We start from the raw sequence: 26,632 nt of genomic DNA, 5'->3' as shown, positions 1-26,632 counted from the left end.
TTGCAAGATTGATCCCTAAATATGTGCCAGTATTGTATAAAGTTGTAACATTTTGGTTAAATTTTATCACTGGATTAAATCTAAGTCACACTTACTGTTCATACATTTTGCCTGAACTGTTTTTGAGCAGGACTTCTCCCATTTAAAATTATATTCTAAATTTTAAACTGCTTGTCAAAAAAACCCACCATATAAAGGCCTCAAACATGCTTAAATTTACAAGCTATAATTTAAAAAATAAAAAGTGTTCCACACATTCAAATTCTCATGCTCCATTTTGTAGGAAGCTGCTCTTTGTTTTGACTACAGATCTCTGATAACACCACCGTAGATTTATGGAGAAAAAGTATTCTATGATCATCATAGAAAGAAATCCTCGTGATAAAAAACAGCTGTATTCCTTTAGAAAATTTAGACGTGCATACATATTGTGAGTTATTTGCTCAGTTGACATGATGTACAAAATATAAGATCCTAGGTAAGGCTGCTCTCAGTTACTTGTATAAATCTGAAACATATATGCACTGATTTCAGTGGAGTTGCTGCAGAGTTATCCCAATGTAAAATGAGAGCAGAGACTTTATCTAGGTTACTGTATAGTAGTCATCACTGTGATACCTGAGCATCTAAATAACTAGTAGGTTTAGGCATACATTTTGGTGGGAAGCAATCAGCAAATCTCCATTTCCTATAGCCTAGGGGCATGTAATAGTTTACAATCATACAATGGTTCATATCACTTGGTGCCATTTTAAAGTCTGGCATACAATGGAAGTGATCTCAATTCATCAGAATCCCCGAACACTATATTAATACAACAATAACACTAGTCCTGTTGGAAATTAGTATCATGCTCTACGAAGGGAGGCAGGCATTATTTGCATTTGAAAGATGGTAGAACTGAGGTGTACAGTAAGTATACATTTTGCCTAAGATCATCCAACAGACTCAGTGGAAAAAACAGGGAATAGATCACAAGACTCCTGGCTCCCAATTCCAGATGTATGTGGGTAACAAACATCCACAGTTACATGAGAAAGGAAAAGAATATAAACATCCATGCTATGCTGTAGGACTTAAGTCAATCACTAACTTCCTGGGGATAAGAAGAAACTTGAATGTCAGTGGGGTTGGAGCACCTAGTTCCCCTTTATGCCCCACTTGCTGATCTGGTATGGCAATTCCTATGTTCCGACACAGGCCTATGCTGACGCCTATGGAGTGGTAAGTCCATAGTTCAAACCCTAGGACCGTCCCCAAACATGAACCTTTATGGGGTGGTGCACAGCTGCCACACTTCTATTACCATGGCAACATTTCCAGTAGAGGGGAAATGCTGTTACTTCAGTTATTGCAATACTGGCTTTAGCCCTAGTTTCAATATCCTCTTTGCCCCTTTTTTATAAGGACTTAATTGAGAGATCATCTCTCTTCGCCTGATGCAGGAAAAGTGATTAGGCAAACCAATTTGCATACAGGAGTTGCTGCTACTCATCATCCTAATGCTTTACAGAGTGCAAGACTACCTACAGAAAGCATGAAATTGCAAGTGAAAGGCAATAGCTATTCTGCACCAGCAGCACTAAACTTTGGGCTTTCTACAGAGAGAAACAACCTTTAAATGGCATTAAGAGAGGAAATCAGGTATAAAGAATGGAAATATTTGACTCAGAATTGACTGCGGGGGGGGAAGGGGCAAGTGGGGCAATTTGCCCCAGGCCCCATAGACAGGGCGGGGGCAATTTTGGCGGGAATTCAGCGGCGGGTCCTCCTGTCCTCTTCTTTCTTCAGTGGCAAGCCTTGAGATCTTCTCCTTCACCACTTGGGGTGGCAAAACTAACTTTTTTTTATGGAAGGGGTCCCCAAAATTGCTTTCCCCCAGGCCCCCTCAATCCTCAGGGCAGCACTGCCAGAAGCCTGGAGGTAATAAATTTTTTACTTGGCAACAACTGCAATGAGGATTTTTAATTGCCAGAGGTTTTACAAGGTTTCACATCTCATCTGGATGCTCATCTCCCCAATTTAAATACTACAAGGCTGGCTGTATATTGACTCATAGGTAGGGTTGGAAGTATTAGATTTATCAGTAAGTGTCAGTAAACATAGTTTCTATGTTACAGTGAAATCAATCGAAAAAATATTTCCATCGAGAATCAAAATTTACAGACAGGCTAAATAAGAAAAATGCTGCTTAAGGACTTCAATAAAACTCTAAGGATATTTGTTGTGTATATTTTTACCTGTGATGTTGATAATTTGTTTTAACGGTTTAACTTTTTGAATCTCATCATCCACTGTCATTAAATAATTGTCTGACCCTGTTATCTACCCCCCTTCATAATTGCCCCCAACTGTGAAAATATAAATGGATAAGAACAAACAAGCAAGCTTAAAAAACAAACATCAATTTCTCTTGAAATTATACATAAACAAACATCAAGTATTGCCAGTCCTACTTTTAGAAATAATGCTCCTCTGTTTTAACTTCATTAACTTAAATGAAGGCACTACAGTCTTAACAGAGTTTGTTCCTGCTGGTTTTACTTGGCATTCTCTCAGGCAAGAGCTAATTAGACCCAGTACATCTTACTTTCTGAGACCACAGTCCAAGGCGGTAGGTCTTCAAGGCCAATATGCAGATGGGAGAAAAGTAGTTGTCATTTTTCAGTAACTGATGATTTAATAGAAAATATTCAATCTAGCACACTCCTGATGCTTTCCCTTTCTTTCCTCCAAGAAACAAAATTTGAGGACAGAAAAGGCTGGGACATAGAGGGAATTAGATTAATACTACAGGCAAGCTGAAAGATTATAGGATTTTGGTCACTAATTAGCACATATTTGTAGGTAATATTTTTTGTATGAAGATGCTAAGCATGAAAAGGAGGAATGATGCCATTTACAGAGGTAAGGTAAAGAACTATGCAAGTTATAACAAGTAGTATCCTTAGATCTGTAGAAATTCTCCACCTCTAGCTTACCCAGGCTGGTTTAAACATAACTTTCTAGACAGATAAATTGTTAAACTAATCCCAAATCTAGATAGACCAACTGCAGTCAAGCCATGTTGTAATGAAGCTCATAACAGGGTCATGGTCTTGAAATCATTAGAGAAATCACAGTCACAGAAATATCGGTAGATCATGATGCACAAAGTTTTAGAGTACTTTCAGTGCATCATTTATATAATAAAATCATGCAAGAATGTAAAATGTACACTAGATTTACAGTGGAAGGTTGTAAATTGTTTTAACAAGGATGACATTTTTCTGGTTAAAGCTATAAAGGTCTCACTTTGGGGCTTTTATTTTTTGAAGGTTGGGAGAAATTGAAGGGTAAAAAGAATGAACAAGAAGGGTTCTGCAATCAGAGATGGCAAGATTTTAAGCATGCAACATGTGTGAATGTTTACACTTGGCAATTATCTAATAAATCACCATCCTCTATTTTTGGCTTCACGTTTTAATCAGTGCCATGTTTCTTCCAGCAACATGAGATAAAGGCATTTTCTCGAGAGGGTGTGGGGTCCAGACAGTGATTTACGCACTGTGAAGATTGTTGTCATTTTGAAAACTCTGCCATGGCCTAGAAAATCACACAGTTATGTTTTGGGACTATAAGCATTAGCCTATATACTAGTTCAATTCAGCATGTGATTTTAAATGTCTATATTAATACAATTAATCAATCTCATTTGCATATATTCCCAACTCTCTAGCATCCCCTTACATTTGTTTTATATCTAATCATGTCATACAAAAACAGAGTATGACTGATGAAGCACATGAAGAACCAAAGATTTGGGGGAAGGAATTTGCCTGGTGCGAGACAAACGAGAATTATTCTGTGACTGCAGAGGAGTTAATTGCCCACTTCATTTTAAGTGGTTTCTTGCAACATGTTAATCCTTCATGCTGAACAGTTTCTCCCACCTTGTATTTAGCTGTGACACACTGGTTACCTTTTCTGACTTGAAGACGACCAACAGAAGTTGGTCCAATAATAGACAATTACCTCTCCCACCTTATCTCTCTTTTATCCTAGGGCCAACACAACAACGGCAACACTGTAAAATTCTGATCATGGCAGATGGCCAAGTAAATGTATTTATACAAAATGCCCATGACTTCACAGAGGAATCTAATTACCATGTGTCAGTCATTCATTTCTCACACTTCCACATCTGGCAAGCTTCCATGGATGGAAGTTCCATTGGCACATGCAGTAGAATGAAAGTTGTCTCAACTTCAGAGATTAAACCAAATGGGAAATGCATACAATAAAGGGAAAACTAGTAGCCAGCATCAGTGCATTTCTTGATAAGCTTTCCTTAGAAATACTATACATTAAAGACACAGAATACATATTACCTTAATACTGATGGCTATCAACCACAAAGGCAGAATGCTTGGGAAGAAAGCATTGGAAAAGATGGAGGACGAAGAGCAGCAGGATTTCTATATTTTGTGGTACCTTTTTAGAAAAGTGTTTCTAAACTATCAATTCTTTACTTATAAAGAGGAAAAATTGGAGCATAGCGACTATAACACACATGCTTACATTTCAGCATATAGGGATGTTAATATGTAACCTAATGACCAGGCCAAACATTGTAGATAGTGTATCTAAATGTTTATTTTAGTGTTCCTTCCCTTCCCTGCCATCCGCTTCCCATCCTCAGACTACAGTGTTAATGTAGCCTACTCAGCATAAAACTTACCTGTTATTTAAAAGGAGACCCAATGAAGAGGTCTGTGTAAGCTCGAAAGCTCGTCTCTCTCACCAACAGAAGTTGGACCAATAAAAGATATTTCCTCACCCACCTTGTCCTTAGACTGGTAATTAATAGTCTTAAGGCCTATATCTTCAAAAGAGACTAGTGGTTTTGGATGCTAAACTTGAAACATCTCAGAGGCCTGATTTTCAGCATGTGTGGTTGCTCAGCACTTTGGGGGGTGGGGGTGTCAGGCTCTCAGGTGTTTCAGGTTAGGTGCACAAAAATCAATAGTGGCTTTTCCAAATTTGAGAGGTCCCTTTTGGGGGATGAGAAAGGAGGAAGGGGAAAAATAACAAACCCAAAAGACAATGAACAGTGAAGACACTTTCCATACTCATGAGCATGATAGTTCAGCTAAAGTGACAATAAATCAAGAGTATTCATTGCATCTGAGATTTGACTTTATCATAGCATTACCTATGCTCATACTAGTATTAATTATAAACTGTATCAGCATTGCTGAAAGTGTGAAAAACACCATCCGGTAGGGGCAAGAAGAATTAGCCAGGACAGGAGACAGGGAAAATATACATTAAGATGGACAGGCCTTTAACAACACAGGGTTGCACAGGGGGATGCAGGAGGAAGCATGATTACGGTCATTTTCCTGAGGTGGTCTCTCATCTTTCAGGAGTTTGTGAAGCATTGGTTTTATATCATCTAATATTTAGATTGGGAACTCGCACAAATATCAGATTCAAATACCACAAGTGCTGAGATTTTAATGGCAACCACTGAATTCTGATTCACAGAATGACAACTAGCTTTCCTACACATCAGAATCTTTACTGACATATACAGCCAGTGAAACCCTGAACCTACTGGAGTCCAGCAGGACCAGGATTTCATTCAATGTGTGCAAAGTACAGGGGTTGGATGTAGCCACCTGATTCAATGGGTATACTATACTAAACTGCCAAGGGGGCAACAACCACTAGCAGCAGCACCCACCACCCTGGCATTGAAATCCCAGCCCAGTCTAGAGGAGAGGCCCTGGGGATTCAGGAGGGGGCTGGAGAAAGAGGCCATCCTGCATTCACCCTGCAGCAACTGCTTCATTCCATGGGGCTGGGCCCAGCTCCGAGTCTTATGACCTGGAGCAGGGGGTCCTGCTAAAAGGCTCTCAGTCACTAAGCCTTGGCTCAGCCACTCCTATGACAGAGTTGGGGCCTCCCAGCTGCACAATGCTGGGAGAAGTGTATTTTATCTGTTTTTGCACCACTGGTTTCATTTTTTCCTGTGAGTGCAACTGAACCTACAAACCCCCTGCTAAACTGCCACTGGCAAAATGAGGTAAAATAGATTATGCATCTTTCTATAAACCTTCCAGCAACAAAAAATGCTAAATTGAAGTGAGTGAAAATTCTGCCAAGTCAGTATTGCATCCCTGATGCGACCTTAGTTCCTGAGAATGTTGGTGGTACATAATTTTCTTCTCATTTAGATAGGTTGCTGGGATCTGGAAGGTAAGCAGCTTTCTTTAATCATAGCTATGATTTATGCTTTGAATCAATCTCCCAATTTACTGTAATATTTACATATTTTAACAATGTATTGTTGAATGGAAATAATTTCATTAGTCTTTTATGTATTTATTTCACTAAGGTGCCACAAGTACTCCTTTTCTTTTTGCGAATACAGACTAACACGGCTGTTACTCCGAAACCTGTCGTTAAATGAACAGTGTCTTATGTCTCTAGTGTGTCTTACAACCAATCAAGTTGTAGGCTGACTGCTATTTCCTGATAACAAATCACAGGACTGTAGCTTTCTAAAGAACATCAGTCCCCACCTCCATCGGAGGAACTAACAATCTTTAGGTTACACAGCCATTCAGAACTTCTTTAAGCAAGAGCCAAACCAAATAGAAATACAGAAAGAAGGATCAACTTACATGCAAAGAAAGTGAAGACTAATGCTATTCAAATGTGTATATCTATATTTTTATTATCTCAAAGTCCTCTTCCCAATCTCACTCCTAACTCAGGGAGTATAAACTGTATGTTTACCATTGTTCTGCCAAGTTGCTGGCACTAGTTACTTTTACATTGATCGCTTGGTTGATAACAATATGGATAGAATTAAATTTTATAGCTAGATAATTGTCTCCTGCTCTGAAAAATAATGGTGTCTGCTTTGCCTTGATGTTTATATTATACAAATACCTTGTTTTCTCATGAGAATTTAATGGCAGGAGCTGGGAGACTTTTTTTAGTCTTTCACGTAATGTTCAGTTGTAGTCATGATGTAGCTGAAGCATATACACCATTGCATTGATGTTTTTATGCTTCAGAGGGGACCAAATACACAGAAGTGCAAGCTTTAATAAAGTATTTCACAAAGTATTGTTCACAGGCACCACGCACATATTACAGTCTCCCTCCCATTCTGTTAAGTATCCTGATTGTGGCCTAATTTAACCCCAGATTCCAATAGGATTAAACTTTAATAATGAAATTAGGAGTATTGCTTCATCTATTCCTCTTCACTAGATATTTTAAATTAATATTTGGACTATTTATTATTTGATGGGCCCAAGATGAATTCCAAACCACACCTAACTCCTCCCTCCCTCAAAACGAACCAAACAAAAAACCCCAAACTTTGGGATTGTTGAAAATCCAAATCCAGATTTCGCTGTTTGGACCCATTTCTACCAGACATTCTAACACTATGTTGAATGTTATTGGATATGTGGGTTCACTATATAATGAAAGTCAATGGGACTTGTGCTTTTAAGTCACCGAGGGCTGGTCTACACTAACGCTGCAAGTCAATCTAAATTAGGCTACTTCAGTGACGTAAATTATGTAACTGAAGTCGACGTAACTTAGGTCAACTTACAGCAGTGTCTAAACCACGCTATATCAATGGGAAACACTCTCCTGCTGACTTTACTCCACCTCCCTGAAAGGTGGAAGGTGAGACATTCAAGGGAGAGTGCTCTGCCATCGATTTAGCTGGTCTTCACCAGACCTGCTAAAAATCGACACTGCTGCATCAATTGCAGCAGTGCTGATTTAGCTAGAAGTGTAGACATGACCTTAGAGTATGTCTACACTGCAATAAAGCACCTGGACGGGTCCGTGTCAACAGATGCAGGCTCAGAGGATTCTGGCTTCAGGGCTATAGAATTACCGTATAGGTGTCCCAGGCTCCAGCCGGAATGTCTGGACTGAAATTTTATAGTCCTGCAGTCCGAGCTTCATGTTCCCAAGTCCGCTGACATGGGGCAGCTGTGGATGATTTATTGCAGTGTAGACACTTAGACACGTTAGAAAGATCCATTCCTAGATATTTTTGTGGGCATAAAAAAATTGTGTCTTTTCCAGTTTTCTAGCTTTGCATGATACTTGTCGAAACTTGCCTTACACCTTCCTTTTGTGCTCCCAATAGTTAAACAGGGACTTCCTAAAATTCTATTTTACTGTAGATGGAGTTTCTACATTACATGTTTAATCAGTTCTGAAAATGATAGAATAGGAAGAAAGAAAAGAAAGAAAAAATATCGATGGCTCTGTTGATGGAGAGGAAAGAAGCAGTGGAGAAGAGAATTTTTTTAGAGAAAAAAAACAAAGTTGCAGATGAAGGGAAGCTATTAAGAGATACAGGGCTGGCATTATGGTTAGCGTCCTATGACACCTCATTGTTAAGTGTAATTTCCTCCTGGCCACTTTGGGAGGTGTATGTCCCTTTAAGAGCATCTCCACCCACTAACAGGCAGATAGCAGTGATGCCTAGGGCTAGGAACCACCATGCCAGTTGCCTCTCTGTACCTCTCACCAGCCAGGACACCAATGGGGTGTGTGTGTGAAGGTGGTCTGTCTTGAAGTGCTCCTCCTGTTCCCCTTATATTACCTGGGCAGCTTGGAACTGCTGCACTAAAGGTCCATCCAGGACAGCTAGTGTTTGCCCCTTAAAGGGTGACCTGGCCCTTCAACTTTCTGGTAGCATCACTTTAGGCCTGAGGAAGAGGCAGTGACACCACTAAGCAAATGGCACAAAGGGCTAAAGAAGAAGAAAAAAAGAGGAGGGGGATGGGGGAAAATGACAAATATTTACCAAAAATTTATAAAAAAATGGTGCATTATTACCATACATCGTGAACATTTCACACAAACTAGAATTTTGCCTTGTGCTTGCAAGTGGTACCCCCTCAAGGAAAGGTGTGGAAGGTGGGAAAGTTCACAGGGGCAAGGTTTCTACACTAGTCGGCTTCTTCTTTTTCCCAAAGGAAATTTTAAACAGACTTCTTAACCAAATTTGAAGAAAACAAAAGTTGGTATTCCTTTAAAATTCATTTATCTGTTTCTCTTCAGCTACCCCATTATTGTTTCTGCTTCTCCTACATGCAGTCTCTTTTCAAATAGCATGCCTAAATCTCCTGTTCTACTTGTCCCTTCAATTTATTATTGCTCCTGATGACAAAATAAAAGTGAAAGGTTACATTTTGGCTCCATTGAAGTTAATGGGAGTTTTGTCATTGATTTCAGAGGAGGCATGATTACACTAAAAAAATTGGAGTGAAAGTATCAAACTCATGAGGATAAATCGTGATGTCTTCCAGGTCATGTCCCTGAGGGGAAATACTACATGCAGACCCTCCCTGCTGAATATTTTCAGTCTCTTTCATTATCATCAGTCCTATGACTGCGCAAAGCACAGCCTGCATAGACTGTGCTCACAATGATTTTGCTGGAAATTAAATGAGAAATTATTCTGATATAGAGTGGAGTATACCTCCTATGCCCAAAGTGGTTTTGCTCCCACTGTGCCACAGGTACACACACCCTGTTATCGGACTTGAGACTTTTCTGTTTTTAATAGATCAAAAGCCTGAACACAGAAGTACAGGTGGAATGCACATTGATTGTGGATACTTTTGTTTGCTCTGCACTGAAAGGATCAAAACTTCACACACACCCCACGACATAGCATAATACTAAAAGTCATAATCCAGATTTAAGTATCCACAACACTCTACTTTACAGCCCTCTGTCTTCGACTAAATCTCTACAATACTCTGTTCTCCTATCCTCCTCCATCATAAAAATACTGTGTGCATAAGTGTTTACATGCACAAAATCAAATAACTTTCACAGTCTCTTCCACCAACCTTTCTCCTCACAAAAAGGAAAGTTTCAGAGATGGGAGTCATCCAGTGCCCACTTGAACTGTTGAAAACATGAAACGTCATGCTAAAGTGACTTTTGACATTCCGAGAACAGTATCCATGATCTTGAAACTACAAAAGCAGTTTCAAGGGGTCAAAAAACAAAAACAAAAAAACCCCACCCCAATGAAGGGTGGAGATATTGTTGCAAGATGTTTCACAAAATGACTTTGTTTTAAATAATCCCTACTTCCACAAGGCTCTGCCTATAGCTAAAGTGTGGCGAGAGTAAGCAGTTTTCCCCTTATAAGTAATGGCAAATCTCATATTGTACAAAATGTTTTCATTTATACCACAAATTAAACCTTTGATATTTTCCATTTCTTAAAAAATCTGTCACTGAGTTTTTAATAAATGTTGGTACTGTGCTGGAAACACCAATGATATTTCCAGTAGGTGGAAATAATATGTATTCAATTACTTTGATGCCCTCAAGGTGGCATAAATACAGAAATTATAGTGAGTATGAGTGAGGGGAAGAGAAAATTACAGTGGAATATTTGATTAAACACAGTTAAATAATTTTGCATCAGTAAGCATCTTGTTTTTTAAAAGATATTTTAAGAATATCAGCAGCTTGTGCTATTCAGAATTTAGAGGAAATATTTGAGTGTAGTGTGATAGCTCAGTAAAATAGAACAATTCATATAAGCTGTGCCTATTTCCTTCTGGAACTGCTTATATTGTCAAAACCTGCTGCTGCTGCTTTCAGGCTTAATTCAAACTATTTAGGAGGGAGGGTGCTAATCATGTTTTGTCATACTTAAACTCTAATTTATGGTGTACCTCTTCGATACCAACAGAATGCCAGGTTTACACAGCACAGAGAGAGATAAAGTAGTACTTGGTGTAATTTAAAAGGGGTTGACCTTTAAAAGCTGTTAATCTACATGTGCATTATAATTAACCAATTAAAAGATTCAATCTAGCACAACATAATTAGATGCTCGTTCATTGCTGGCTACATCATAACCCTACACAGATTAATACAGAATCCATCGCTTTCTTGCATTTTGAAGTGTCTCAGTCTGTATTTTCTGCAAGACATTGGGTATCTCCCAAAATGGGATCTATGTAGGTATGGACAGCATGAACAGTAGATGGATTCCTTAGCTAAACTGCATTCCATGTATGGCTCGCAGGGATGATGTTCAGAAACTGCTTCTAGGCATAGCCTAGAGACTGTTTATATACCTGCCTTCAGGGAGGAGGAGATGATAGTTATGGTACAGGACACTGTGGTTAATAGTAGAAAATTATTGCCAATGACTATTTTCTGAGGTCTGAGAAGCCATCTAAAAAGATCAAAAAGCTACGGCAGTGTATTGTATTTAACCATCACAGCTAATGGTCCTTGACCTAAACCCAGTAGGAATATACTGTGATTAGAAACACCTGCAGATTAATAATTAGAGGCAACAAAGCACAGAGACAATTAATATAGGAAGTCTCCCAGGGGAGGGAGAAGGGCAGAACATAGTTTCAAAAATGTGAATGCTTCAAATTTCTTTCAGTATCCTTACTTCCTAGAGACACCAATATTATTGTAGTCATTCAGACAAAGCTTCCATTGATGTCAGTGGGAGTTTTGCTCCAGTAAGAACAGCAAGACTACAGATACATGAGTGATTTGAACCCATCAGAGCAGTGAGAAATCTAAAACTACTAGATGGTGATTGCGCGGAAGAACAAAAAGCAGCCATTCCCTTGGCCCACAAATGTAATGGCTGCACTTTGTGGGGATTATCAGAGAAACACAGAAAAGGTCACCTGAGTAATGTATTTTCCAACCTAAACACTTATTCTATGAACTTGAAAAGAAAGGCATATCTACCTGTGCATAAATATACCAATTTCACATTCAAACCTAAAAGAAAACGGTTTATTACACTAATTTTATATGAACATTTTTAGCAAGTTTATTTATATAATATATGTATATATAATATAAATAAAAGCTTCAAGAAACTGATTTCACTTATCACTCATTTATAGTTTCCCCTCAAACTACGTAATATGCAATTAGTGCTTCACTGTTCATTTTCTCTTCAAAGCCCACTGTTAAAGTAGCAAAGGCTAATATATTCTTCAGCAAAATGGAAAAATGAAAAAGTGAAAAAGATACAGAAATGGACTGTTCTGGCCATGTGACCCAGTGATTAAAAAAACACTTTCAGGATAAGAAACCTCAAACATTACAGGAATACAAGTTCATAAATTATTTATAGCCATAAGGGCCCCCGGAAAACATGCAAAATTCAGCCCCTAAATCATTTAGTTTCAGAACTACTCCAGTTATTTTTCTTTGTCTTTTAATGAATAAATAATTTGATTCAATATTTCAGTGTATTCAGGTCCCACAGCAGAATTTCCCCCCATCAAAAAAAAATAGACATCAAGGCGAGCTGGTACTCCTCAGTTCCCCTCTCTCCATCCCCCAGCCACTCAGCAGAAGGATTTTAGTAGTTTACGAGATACCTAGGAGCTGATGTGGAAGCATATCCTATCCATTGATTCAGTTCAGGCGTAAAAGGTTTGAACAATACACAGTGCTAAGCAGTAGCAATATTTTTGTCTCTTTTTGTAAGTGCACCAGGGTGGGAAGAGTTGCAGGGAGCTTGCTTTGTCCTCCCAAAAGCATCTGCACATTAATAAAGCCATATATGGACCTTCTGAGTGACAGTCAACTAGTTTTCCAATGTACCTTGCAATGCTTTGCAGTTCCAACATGGCAAGATCAGTTGATTTAGGGGAATGGCCAAGTCCCAGGTCCAGCTGAATGGAGCATATTCTGCTGCTGGCAGCCTGTCCCATTTTGGTGCAGAAGCAAGAAGCATTGCAAACCATGTCTCACTGAACCATCCCGCCCTGCATAGTCTGGTTAACTTGTACCTTACAGAAACTATGACACCACCCTGTACTCCTACTTTGTCCTCTCCCTTTAGACTTAGGATGTGTTGTCGACACGAAACGTTTAGAATATATTAGCTAAAACCTTCAAATATCTGACAATCCAGTCAAAATATGGCCAACAAGATCTCCATGGCAAGAAAAAGATGGATTCATATTACTCAGTTCTTTAAATTTTAATCCAAATGGACCACTCTGAATTTAGCAGAGGACCTGCTATTACCTCATTTTGCTTCAAATTCTTCAGAGAAATACTTAATAGGATTTTTTAATTGAGTAAAATGACATCCTCATCCACAATTTATCTGCAGATCTATTTTAGAATTGTAATTGCTAGTTCTGAAGATGTCAATTTCCAAATGTCTTTATTTATTAAAAGCCAGCACATCACAGAATTTATAAATGAAGCCTTGATACCCAATACCTAATATTCTCCTATCACCCAGTTGTGAAGATGTAGAAGTATAGTATAGTATAACAGAAGAGGAGATTGAGAGGGAACAGCAGAATTCATTAGCTGTGCAAAAAATTAGTGTTAAAAATTTGTCACGATCTTGCCCCAAATTTCATATGACAAAAATCAAACTGGCTCTACTAACAACCAACAGGAACATGATTTGTTAACATGCAAAAAGGTGAATAGTGATTATAATATATTATGTTTAAGAATTAACTGAGTGAAAGAAATTCTAAAATTAAATTAGTCTAATCATGACCCTTCGATTCTCCATGTTTAAAGGAGCTGTTTTACAAACAGTTTTGTTAAACAAATAAGTTAATGGACAACACTGAACAAAACAAATAAATAATCCTGTTGACATATATAAACCCATCTGGACAACAAAGGACTGTAGGGCTCAACATGGCCAGAATAAAATTATAACAAAGCAAGTCTCAGCAATAACACAACAGAACTTGAGCAACTTGAAAGGAAATGGAAACCACATTCAATTATTTCAAAATAAATATATTTAGACTTACTTCCTACCACATGGTTTGTTTAATACTATTATGTAGGCATAGTGCCACCCACTGTTATATTTAGACATTATTTAAAACAAAAGCAAAATTATGAACCTATACATTCTTCTAATATTTAGAACAAAGTTTAAAAAGGTTTTAGGGGTATGGCACACAAAGCATAAGAGACTGGTCTTTGCCCCCTGGACCCAGTCACCTGACTTGCATCAGATTTACAAAAAGTCATATTCCTGTCATATGACCAGGGGCAACATGCATAGAGTCCAGTGGCTTTAGTGATTACGGCTGTCCTATTTTCCTGTGTGCGCTAGCTGTGAGTGTGTTAGGGATAGGAGAATCATGTGGTGAAGTAAAGTGAAAAAGATACAGCTCAGTACAAAGATATTCATATTTCCAAAATGCAAATGAATCCACTTGTGAGGGGCAGTGTGGCTTTGTGGGTAGGGTACCGGACTAGACTGAGCATCAGAAAACTTGGTTCTAGTCTTCGCTTTGTTACTGCTGGGTGATCTGGGGCAAGTCACTTCACCCCTCTGTGCCTCAATTTACCCTTCTGTAAAATGGGGATAATGAAACTGACCTCCTTTATATCATGCTTTGAGATGTACTCTTGAAAAGTGCCATATAAGAGCTGGATATTGTTATGATTATTATTGTGACTCCTAATCCCTTTGCAAGGTCAATCTGTGGTTACAGAGATGCTAGGAAGAGTCTGTAACAGAGTCTCTCGTACCCATTTAATCTCTAAAGCTGCCAGGACCTTTGAGACTGATCCTGCAAGTGATTCACATGGAACTCCCATGTGAAATACAAAAGGCTAAATGAGACCCAAAGGTCATTAGAGATGCTTCCTCCATCCTTAGCTGCACACAGGACAAAGCCATCAGCGATCACATCTGAACCCAGGGAACATGCAGTCAGAGCTGACACACAGGCTATGTCTACACAATAGCTGGGAGGTGTGATTTCCAACTCAAGCAGACCTACACACTCTAGTTCTGCTCAAGCTACTATGCTAAAAATAGGAGCGTGGCTGTGACGGCATGGACTGTGACTTGGCCTAGTTGCTTGAGTACGTTCCTAGGGCCCTGGATGGTGCTGTACTCTTATGTTCTGCCACTGACACACAGAGCTAGTATGCAAGAGAGACTTCTACCCACTTTGTTAAAAAACCTCTAGCAGAGCCACTTCGGAGTAATTTAACCCAGAATTGAACAAACATCTTGTAGCCTCAGTCCTTTGCTTGTTTACATTTTGCCAGTGTAACACTGTTAATTACAGTACATACCATAAGAATTCTATTAATGCCTTGGGAGGTAATATATATCATATGTGATTTATACTGTGACCTAGGTGATTTAAAGTCAAAGATGACTATGGTTTCTCAGGGAATCTTACTGTCACTATCACAAATATTTATTGTATTGCACACCCATTTACCATATCACTTACGTGGAATTTCCAAAAATTCTTGCTTCTGTTTTCCCTCCCCCACCCCATACTTAAAAGAGAACATTGTCGTTCTGAACCAAAGCTCTAATACCATGCTGGATAATTATGTCTGAATATGAAAGACCATGATGAAAAAAATGGGCAAAGTCCTGCCCATATATCCTAACCAAGGTGGAAAGAATCCCATTGTGTGGTGCTTTGACTGACCAGAGATGTCTGACTACCTGCAGGACCCCTATAACAAGAATACATTGTCCAGTCTCTGCTCCTGCATCACTGTACTGACATAGGCAGATTATCCCACTATGTTGTAAGAGGTATTGTAGCTCGTCTAACTATGAACACAAGGCAAAATAACAATTTCTGAGTTTGACCGTTCATTGTTGGCTCTACAACAGTGGTACAACAGCAGCAGTATGCGTCCTTTTCTAGGGATACATAGGTCTGTAAAGTAGTTTTATGTTATACACTGGATCTCTTATACTCCTATTCAGGTTTAAGTACTTGCACAAAACAATGGAACCCATGATTCTTTTAGCCAATGCAAGTTTCTAGGGTACCATGAGAAAGGTTTTTGGAAAACAACATCCTGTTTGGATAACCCAAGCATATGCTGTTCCATAAACCCTTATTGCATTGCTCAAGGAAAATCATCCAACCTATTTTAACTCTAAAATAAACTTTTCTCCTCAAACTTAAAATCTGTCAGGTGCCATAGTAAAGTAAAATATTTGTTGTTTTTGGAGCCTTCCTATACCTTATTGAATCCAAGCCTGAACTTTTGAAGCTTTGCACACTATTCACTGTAGCATAAATCAATTTTTAGAGATTAAAATATTTATGAAGTTTTCTTGCCCTGTTGCACATGAACTTTACCTCAGCAGAGGTTTAAATATTGACTGTTCCATTGCCAAATGACATTAATTAACCTTTGTGATGTTTAATGTGCATTCCAAGTAATCTTGCTCTATTACTGCTCTCCTGTATTCATTTCCTGGGTTTTGGGAATGCCATGAAGGGTTAATATCAACCCTTAATTACAGCAGAATGACAAGAGCTCACTAATAGTACAATGTGAATCTACTCTGATTATGCACATCAAATGTTAAGGGGAACCTTAACCTGCCAAGACTCAGAAGTAGTAACATGGCTTTAGTAAAGCACAATCTCAAGAAAATAGGAAGAGAATGTTTGAAAGAACAAGATTAATTTTTTTTAGCAAATATAATTCCTAAAACTTCATTTTCATGATTCCACATTTTAATGTCATTCAATTCTGGTAATAGCTAAGCACACACCAAATGCACATGGCAAAAGCAAATCTGGGCATCAAAATGAATGGTGAAAGTTGTAACAACAGTCCATCAAGAGATTAGTTACATATTGTCTAAGGTACTTTACAGACACATAGGCAGGTCCCTGACCTAAACTGCTTACAAGCTAAATAGACAACACACACAGAGGACAGGGAGAAAGGAATGCAACTCAGATGGGCACAAAGATTTGATATGGTAGCATGGATACCCCAGGCATCAGACATCTTAGTGCAATATATTCTCTGTACAGTGAAAGATTGTGGCTACTTTGGTCTGATTATGAAAGCAACTGATATAGGAAATGCAAGGACAACCTGCATGGTTTTGAACATGTGAGGCTGGGGAAAGGGAAGAGGGTGTTGGGAGTTTATTACTTCCAACCTCAGAGTGAAAGATCTTCTTATTCCATCCTCACTGGCTGGCTCCCCAGGGGATGTTCTAATTAACGAGTAAAGGCATGCGCAACCCCTCAGCCTACTGGTTTGTAGCTATTTTGAAAAGGACTCCTGTTCCACCAGCATCAGAATGTCAGCAGCATATCCCTGCCCTGAGCCATAAAACAAATCAAACAAACCAAAAACAAAGCAACCTCAACTCCACACTAATTCATTTAACTTCTGACACCAAGTTGGGGGTAAAGAGGTATTCACTGTAGTTAAAGGAATGCTTCAGACTGACACAGGAAAAAAGAAACCATTGTCCTATATCTGCCCTTTAAAGATAACCCGACAACCTTAAATGAGAGTTATGCATGTGCCCATTCAAAGATCATATTGAGTTCTTCCAAGTTTGCAAGAGACATTACGGACAATTGCAAAAACTCTTGATCTAACATGGCCTGCTGATTACAGCATAAATGCCAATTTTTAGATTATTCTTTTGACAAGGAAGAGACACAATCTGGGTAGTATATAGGAAAATCACAAAGCTTCCTAGGCATCTCTATTACTGCAATTAATTTTTCAACAACATTGTGATGAAAAGAAAAAGAAAAGAAACAAAAACAAAAACAGGTGGTATTTTTTGCCTTCTCCACTGAAAGACTAGAGCCTCAGCTCTTAAGAAAAAAAAGAATGGTGACAAATTGCTGGGCTGCAGACCTGTCATTTCCATCATCACTGGATTTTCTGTAGCTCTCTGCAGTGATAACATATCTGGCCAGTCCTGTTTCGATGTAACCCAAAGGTTGGTGTCACAGAGTTCTCTACTCACCAATAGAATGCCTCCTTGTGGCTCTGTCTGGGGATTTCAGGTCGACACCCCTCTTCTCACACCACATTCTCCCTCACTTAACCTGCTCTGTCTTGTACCTTACAGAAACTGTCTTGTGTGGGGTGAACACCCCATCACAGTTGGTCTTGAATGGACTTTTCACATGCACTGTTGTCTTTGTTAGAAATCACACTTGCTTCACATTAAATATGACCAGATGTACAGACCACTAAGCTGTAGATAATAGATACACACTGAGAGGCAATGTTCTCATCTTCCAATCGCCTCACTTTATACCAGTGCAATTTTTGTCTTTTCCTGAAGTGCCTTACTGAGTGAATTTCATGCCAACTCAATAGTGACAAATACCCAAACAACAAAAAAAGCCAAGCCAGAGGAAAGCTCTGCCCTATGATACGTTCCCACTATTCAATTCTAAAAGGAATGTGGCACTTCTGACTATGGTTACACAGCCACTATTGGGGTGTTTAATACAGTAAGCTGATCTACTAGAGATGTGAAAGTTGTAAAACTCTTTCCACTTCTCCCCACAGATCCAAGCAATCAACAAATCCTACAACAGTTGCAGGGTGATCTCCTTTCTTTTCATTTCTTTCAAGTAGAGCCTAGAGATCACCAAATAATTAAAATAAATCCAAAAGAGCATGACTGAAATTTTAAAAGGTATCAGCCTTGTATGCCCTCTGCTCCCATGGAGAGTCCCACGAAGAATCAAGGGCATGCAGCACTTCCTAGGAGTGTTCAGCTCCCTGTGGGATCAAGCCCTAGATGGGTTAGTTTTGGCTGTGCTTCTGCTGTCCTGGATGATGATTTCTATGAATATTTGTACAATTGAGTTTTACTGTCTCCTGTATTAGTGGAAAGTGAATTACAAAAGGTCAAATATGCCACTATTCACAGAAGCCAGTTTAATTTTGCACTTGAGTATTTGCAGTTGAAGAGATTATGCGCTAATCCATGGAGGGAATAGAAATAATGACATACAATTTATCTGACTAATCACAACTCACACACACTGAACATCCACAGTGAACTCTGCATGATCAATCCAGAGGGGTTTTTTTAAACCAACTTTGAGGGGAAAAAATCAATCAAATCACAGTAAACTCACAGATTCCCATGTTGTAAATTAATTCCACAAATATCTGTTGCAAAGTTACAGAGCTCTATTAAAAACCTTGTCCAAATCTCTGCCATGTCTCAGCTTGGCTACTGCAAATTCCTCATTTTTGTCCTCCCAAATTTCTGTGCGCCCCATCTTCCAGTCCAGCCCAGTATTTGGCTGATAAAATATTTTCCCTCACTTGGAGCTTTGGCCAGGTCATTCCCTCTTTTTAATTCCTTTGCTGGCTGAACAGGACATGGAAGGTAATGGGTAAACTTCTGGTCCTCAGCTCCAAGGATCTGCATGCCTTAACTTTTGTCTCTAGCACCCATCAACATGGTATCTGGGGGCCTGATTGGAAGCTCATTCAAGCCAGTGGAAAGACACCTTTTGAATGCAGTTGTCTTGATCAGGCCATAAAGAATACATTTGCTTTAATTTAATGGGAGACTGATGAGATGATTAACTTTCTCACTTGTTTTTTGAAATCCAGTATTATCTTCTGTTCTTCACATTTCTTTTAACCTTAGAGTTGTTTTGTTTATGGTCACTTCAGTAAGTAGAGGGGACCATTGCTGTAATGAGACAAATGCTGGAGCTGTTGAGCAGCAATAACCACCATCATGTTTTGGTCACTTTCAGGAAAGCAGTTTTAAAAATTACCCTTATGTGGATTTTAAGTTTATTTGAGTGGGTAAACAGTATACAGTTCAGTTCAATGGTATTTTTAAAGGATATTATGTAGGGCTGTCTAGTGATTAAAAAATTAATTGTGCTATTAAACAATAATAGAATACCATGTATTTAAATATTTTTGGATGTTTTCAAATAGATTGATTTCAGTGCCTAGGCATTGTAAAACTTTTGCATAAGTACCTGATCTTATATTGAATATGCGTCATGACCTAGGTAGATAAAGTAATTAGGAGAAGGAGGGGTGAAACTGACCTATAAAACCTGAAGCTTCGGTTTTCAGCTGAATGTTTGAAAAGTAGATTTCATCTGTGTGTGTGTGTGTGGTCAATCAACATTGTAATTTGTGGAAAATTTGAAGGGTTCATGTCTTGCTTTGGGTTGGGAATTTAGTAATGTCTTCACTAAAAGGATTTTTTTTCAGGTAGATTCTTAATCAGTAACTAGGTGTCAATAAGATGGTTCATTAGTTACATAAGTTGAAGTCGTTGATTCCACACTGTAAAACCAGTAGGAATGGCTGAATGATTAACAGAATTCATTAGACAATTGAACCAGATCAGACACTTGAGAAATTCTTGAAGAACTGGAGAGTGGCAGTCAAGATGTGCAGGTGCTGGTACTTAAAATTTCTAAAGATTATGAAAATTATCCTCTTCCAGCAGTCATTCATTCATTCAATCTGATTATACATGTTTAAGTCTGTTGCTTTTCTCATTCATTCCTGATTTTCCAAATTGTGTTATCAGGGTTAAGCCACAAACTTGGCCAAAGTATTCATCAAAAGGGAGTGGGTTAAATACATAAAGAAAATACAATATACGCTTCAAAATTGCTCTTCCATAGAAACCCTGAGCAAACACTCAATATCCAGCTGTATACAGCCATTTCAAGTAGGTATTAGTGAAAGCATATTGATGTGTGCACTTCATGTAACAAGATATCTTCAAGTTCCCTGATCACAATCTACCGGACACACATTTCCCTACAAGTTATTTATCAATTTTGGAAGCTAGGTAGTTTGAGCGGATAAAAAATACAGCATCATATAGCAACTATGAGAAGGTCAACTGAGTGTACTCCAACATGTGGCACGGTGGGCAATTTAGAGACATAAAATCAGTATTAGATCATCCAGTTCATCTTCCTGCCAAAGCAGAGTTGTTCCCTGCAGTTTATTTTCTCATATTTCATCCAGTGTTGTTTTAAAAGATCATTTCCCTGGGAAGGATATTATTGAGCCCAACACATCTCACCTTCAAGAAGTCGCTCATGCCATCTCTGATGTTCAGAGTAAGTTTTCATCTTTCTTAACTTTCTCTCACTGGATGAACTTATTGCATTATGGAGTGATGCATTATGTGAAAGTTCATCTTAAAGCATCTAGAAGTATTATTGACCTAACTTTCCCTCTGAGTATGACACTTTGAATATGCTGAAGCCTGTTTACCAAAGAATTGTTCACCTATGTAATCCAGCCTTTGTTCGGATACTATATGCATTGCATTTGACTTTAGTCAAATAACTAAAAGCACCTTCTAGACAGCATGCTTTAGCTAAACAACTCCTAGTATCACTAAAAACATTTTCTGTACATGTAAAATGCCAGAACTATACTCATTCCAGTAGTTTTACACAGATTGGTAGAGCTATTCTCAACATTAATTCCTTAAGACCTGTATCGAAATTGGGGGGGGGGGGTAATCCCATCTACTTTCATGACAATACAATAGAGATTTCCATCAGTGTCCATCAGATTTCCATCACAGAGTTGTACTGACTATATCGAAAACCACAACAACAACAAAGAGCAAAGAATCAGTATCCCAAAGTAACAGACCTATAACCAGGCTGTGAGCATGCTAAATACTATTATATACACACTGACTAACTACAACACAATTTTATCATGAAAAAAATGTTTATGACTGTATAATGCTGTAAATAAAGCCAATCTGCTTCACTCTATTTTAGCACAACCCCTTTTAAGCATTGAACAGAGTTTTAACAGGGAAACTGCTATGACAAATTTATAACTTCTATTGTGGAAAATAATTTATTATTAAGTGGAGTGGAGTGCAAATGAGTAATGGGATTCAAACTAGATCTGCACTGCTGGTTCTGGGTCGTTAAAATCAAAAGAACACTTTTCACAACTTGGAGTCTGGAGGCACTTTGAAAACCCTAGACTTTTCTCCCTTTGATCCAATGAAATGGAGTGAAACATATAGCCTCTAGGCAGTTTTTAGGTACTGAAAGATCAAATAGAAGCTATTACAGTGCAATTTATTTGAAGCCTAAAAGAAAGGATCTGTTGAGAGACTTGTGTATTTGTCTACTGCATGGGGAAAAATAAGTAAAAACTCTGGATCAGGACCTAAATTCAGCAAATAGGAGAAAGGTCCAGATTGGGTCCAATCATTCAGATAGGCATATCAGAGTCATGTGAAGTTTGACCTATACTTAAAAAAAAAAAAAAAAAAAAAAAGTGGAGCAGGTCACATTAACAATTGTAAATTAATTATCTGATTATATGAGTCCTTGTTTCTATTCACAATCCCAGCTTCGGTGAAAGTATTCATTATTCATAAGTATCCTAATAACTTATGTCAACATATTTTAGCCTCTAGGCTGTTTGTGCACTTTTTTTTTTTTTAAGTTCTGTTGGGTCACCTAAGTCACATTATTGTTCTGCTCTCACCTTGGTGGACAAACTTGGAGAATTATGAGTTGTGAACAGCAAATAAGGCAATTCTATTATGAGCTTTTGAATGACGAATAATTTAAAATTAACTTTTTGAATTTGTAAGAATTTTCATAATAAAATGTAGAACTTCACATAATCAAAGAGCAGCATCACCCTGCAAACTTATTCCTACAAAAATATTCCCCTCCATTACATTTTCTATTCTTTGCAATGCTTCAACAGATAGTGGTCAAAGCTTTCCAACAGAGGTGGTCAGCCTGATCTTCAGGATCAGTTATCATGAAGATCAGCTCCCCAATATTTCTCACTTAAGAATTTGAAATTCCAAATTCTGCATTTCACACTATTCTCTGAAGTTTAGCCATCTTTGAAAATTAGCTTTTCATGCTATAGGGTTTTTACTGCCTCCCCTGTGCAGTGTCTTTTAGAAAAAGACCACCACTCTGCCTCTGAATACTACAATCCTGACAAATGCAATATGATGGGCATATGATAGTACCAGAAAAGTCTCTCATATTTAATTAGCTCCTGCCTTCTTGGTCTATGCCCATGTCAGTGCTCAGCTCATCCAGAATCTGTATCAGGACACTCTCTAGGGTTGATACTATATCCCTCTTTGAAACTAGCAGCTCAACAATTCATTCCTGCTCCACGACTCCCCATTGCCTTCTTTTGGAACCAGAGACAAACTCTGAAGATGGCCTAGACAGATTTAGTATGACCAGAGTCTTATTTGCAGATCCATAAGAGAAAATATATAGTCAAGAAAATGAACCAGATGAGATGTAAGAGAGATTAATTTAGTACAATTTTCATAAACACATGATATTGCTCCCTAAAGCTTAATACAGGGTAGTTGAACTGAATCAAATTTTGATTAACAATCTTGAGCGTAGAACTGATCAACAATTTCCATCCCACAGAAAATTCCAATATTTTGGCATTTGTTCAATGATGCTGCATCAGCCAGAGCTGGAGACCACAGTGCACCATTGGAATTGTAGTCTGGCCCGGGAGCAGGGCTTCTAAGACAGCTGGAACTGCAGCTCCACTAAGGCATTATAGTGACTCAGGAGGAGACAACCTGGCAAAATATTTAATTTTAAATAGTGAAAAATTCCATCCAAGTGTTTCTCCTTTCCTCTGGAAAATGTTGATTGATGAAACACAATTTTCTGATAGGAAGAGATTTCATTTGACAGGTTGCAGCCAGCCCTATTTCAGTATAGCAAAGCAGCTCAAGTTCAAGGTTTTTTTTTCCTGAGCTACATATAAACAGGCCTTGCTTAGACAACTCTGAAATGCTGTCCACTGCCATGCTAGAAGCAGTTGTCTTTTCATCTACCTCAGATGCTTTGGAAAATCTTTTCTGTGGAGAACACTACCTTCTCCTCTCAAGCAATTTAAGTGTTGATCATCCTTTAGAGTCTTGAAATCTCTCAGTTGCTCACATTAAGTATCCCTAGCTGCTTACACTGTCCCACTACTACAGGCCCTGGGAATTACTATGTTTTCAGTGTCATAAGAAATGTATCATGACATTTCTTATGACACAATGTATCACTTGGTATCTTCCCCTATAGACCTTATAACTTGTCAAGCACACTGTAATAAATATAAAGGGAAGGGTAAACACCTTTAAATCCTTCCTGGACAGAGGAAAAACCCTTTCACCTGTAAAGGGTTAAGAAGCTAGGATAACCTCGCTTGCACCTGACCAAAATGACCAATGAGGAGACAAGATACTTTCAGAGCTGGGGGGGCGGGGGGCGGGAACAAAGGGTCCTCTCTGTCTGTGTGATGCTTTTGCCAGGACCAGAGCAGGAATGCAGGTCAGAACTCCTGTAAAGAGTTAGTAAGAAATTTAGTTAGATATGCGTTAGATTCTGTTTTGTTTAAATGAATGATAAAATTAGTTGTGTTGAATTAAATGTACATTCCTGTTTTTGTGTCTTTTTGTAACTTAAGGTTTTGCCTAGAGGGATTCTCTATGTTTTGAATCTGATTACCCTGTAAGGTATTTACCATCCTGATTTTACAGAGGTGATTCTTTTCCTTTTTCTTTAATTATTATTTTTTTAAGAACCTGATTGCTTTTTCCTTGTTCTTAAGTCCGAAGGGTTTGGGTCTGTGTTCACTTATGCAAATTGGTGAAGATTTTTAACAAGCCTTCCCCAGGCTTGGGGGAATTTTGAGGGGAAAGACGTTTCCAAGTGGGCTCTTTCTCTGTTCTTTGTGTAACACTTTGGTGGTGGCAGCTTTTAACCTAAGCTGGTAAGAATAAACTTAGGGGGTCTTTCATGCAGGTCCCCACATCTGTACCCTGGAGTTCAGAGTGGGGAAGGAATCTTGACACACACATTAGCAGCAATTAGTTTCCAGTGATCCTGTGGTATTCCAGTTCTGCATATGCAAGGATTTTTCCCACTTCAGACATAAGCAAAGTTCAACATTTTGCATTAATTCACAAACACACTGCTCCCAAGCATAACATTAAAAATCCTAATCAATGACAAGAAAAATTTAAAAAACTAGGTAGGTCGATCAATGGTCACAATCACATTGCGTAAACCATAATTAGGCATGCAGCATAGTCACCTGAATAGATCCACACTACTCTATTGTGCATACACTTCCTATTTTAGCATAGTCTTAACATCTCATCTTGTTGCATGAAAAGAAGTGCCCTTGATTTTACATTTCTGTCTCCAGGAGAATATTTTTAAGAGTCTTTAAGTGACTCAGCAGCCTAAAACCTGTTTTTAAAAGTCACTCAGGGATTTAGAAGATTAAGTCTCATTGAAAGTCAATTAGAGAGACTCCTAAGTCCCTGGGTGTGTGTTCAAAAAGTGTATTGCTGGTCTTTTATCATTGGTGGTGGTGAAGTGTCCTGCAGTTCAACTTCCATGCGGAAATATTACAGACTGAAGAGATAGGATATTACAAAATGTTGGGGGACAAGTGTTTTTAAATTCCATGAATCTAGAGAGGAATCCAAAATTTGGAGGATCTTTTTAGAACTATTTTATACACCATAACCTCTGAAGTTTTTACCAACTATACACTTGGACTATCTATTTTTTAAACTAAAAAAAAAAGATTTTGCTAGTATGGTTAAATAAAATCATTCTAAAGCTATGAAGCAGCTGAATGCTCATGAATGCCTGTTTTAAATCTAAAATAAGCAGATTTTTGCAACGTGTAATCCTTAGGGAGCTATGATGCCTTACCTCTCTGTATAAGGGCCTAAATTCTCAGACAGCAAACAAAAGATTACTTAAGAAAAAATTAGTTCTGAAATATCACTTGTTTTATGAAACTTGTATTTCTTAGTGACTAGAGCACAGGTGTGTCAAGGAATCTGGGAACCTATTGCCAGCTTTGCTACTGATGTGCTGTATATTACTGGGCAAATCACAAACCCTCTGTGCTGACCTTTGATACATGACTGGAGTGCCAGGTGTTACCTCAATAGAAATTAATAACATACTAAAAAAAAAAAAAGACATGAGTAAGCACTTCATTGGCAGCTGGTGACCTGGCCATTGGGGTAGGCTAGCCCCCAGCCCCTCCCGTGGTGCCCAAGGCTGCGTCCTTTCCTTTCTGTTCCCCCTTTCCTGCATGAGTCCAGAGCCCCAGCGCTGGGCAGCAAGGTCCCAGCTATGGTGCTCGGGGCCAGATGCAGCACCCATGGTGCTCCGGGCAGCACGACCGCAGCGCCAGCCACCCTGAGTCCCTGCAGGAGTGGGAGCCAGGCCAGCCTGCCCGGGCTGAGGGCTGGGAACCGCAGGAGGGGCCTGGCCTGGGGGCGGAGCCCTGCTAGGCTGTTTGGGGAGGCACAGACTCCCCGAACCTATAATATCCGCCGCCCATGAAGCTCTTTATGTTCATCAGTAAAGCACATCCCATGGCCAAAGCCACAATGTTTTCTCTGTTTCAATGTCTCTCTCAGAGGAAATAATCTCTGTAACTACTTACAAACTTTGTCTTTCATAAGTGTGTGTTTAGGCATTTATTTGGCTCTTATCTGTTCAGTGTACTAGCAGTTCACATTGTCACAGGAAATTTTAAATCACTGCTTAAATAAAATAAAATAAAATAAAATAAAAACTTAAGAGTTCTTGCTGCCTGCCTTCATAGTGATTATTGACCTCAGTGAAAAGAAAAGAAATAACGCTGTGATTTCCAAAGAATCCTAAAGGAGTTAGATGCTAAAATCTCAGTGAATTCCACTTACATTTAGGTACCTGGGTCCTGTTGTATTAATTTAGATGAAATACAGGTC

This window comes from Lepidochelys olivacea, assembly GCF_965140295.1.
Source record: "Lepidochelys olivacea isolate rLepOli2 genome assembly, chromosome: 1".
Taxonomy (NCBI): Eukaryota; Metazoa; Chordata; order Testudines; family Cheloniidae; genus Lepidochelys; species Lepidochelys olivacea.
The sequence above is the reverse complement of the archived record's forward strand: the minus strand, read 5'-3'. Positions refer to the sequence as shown.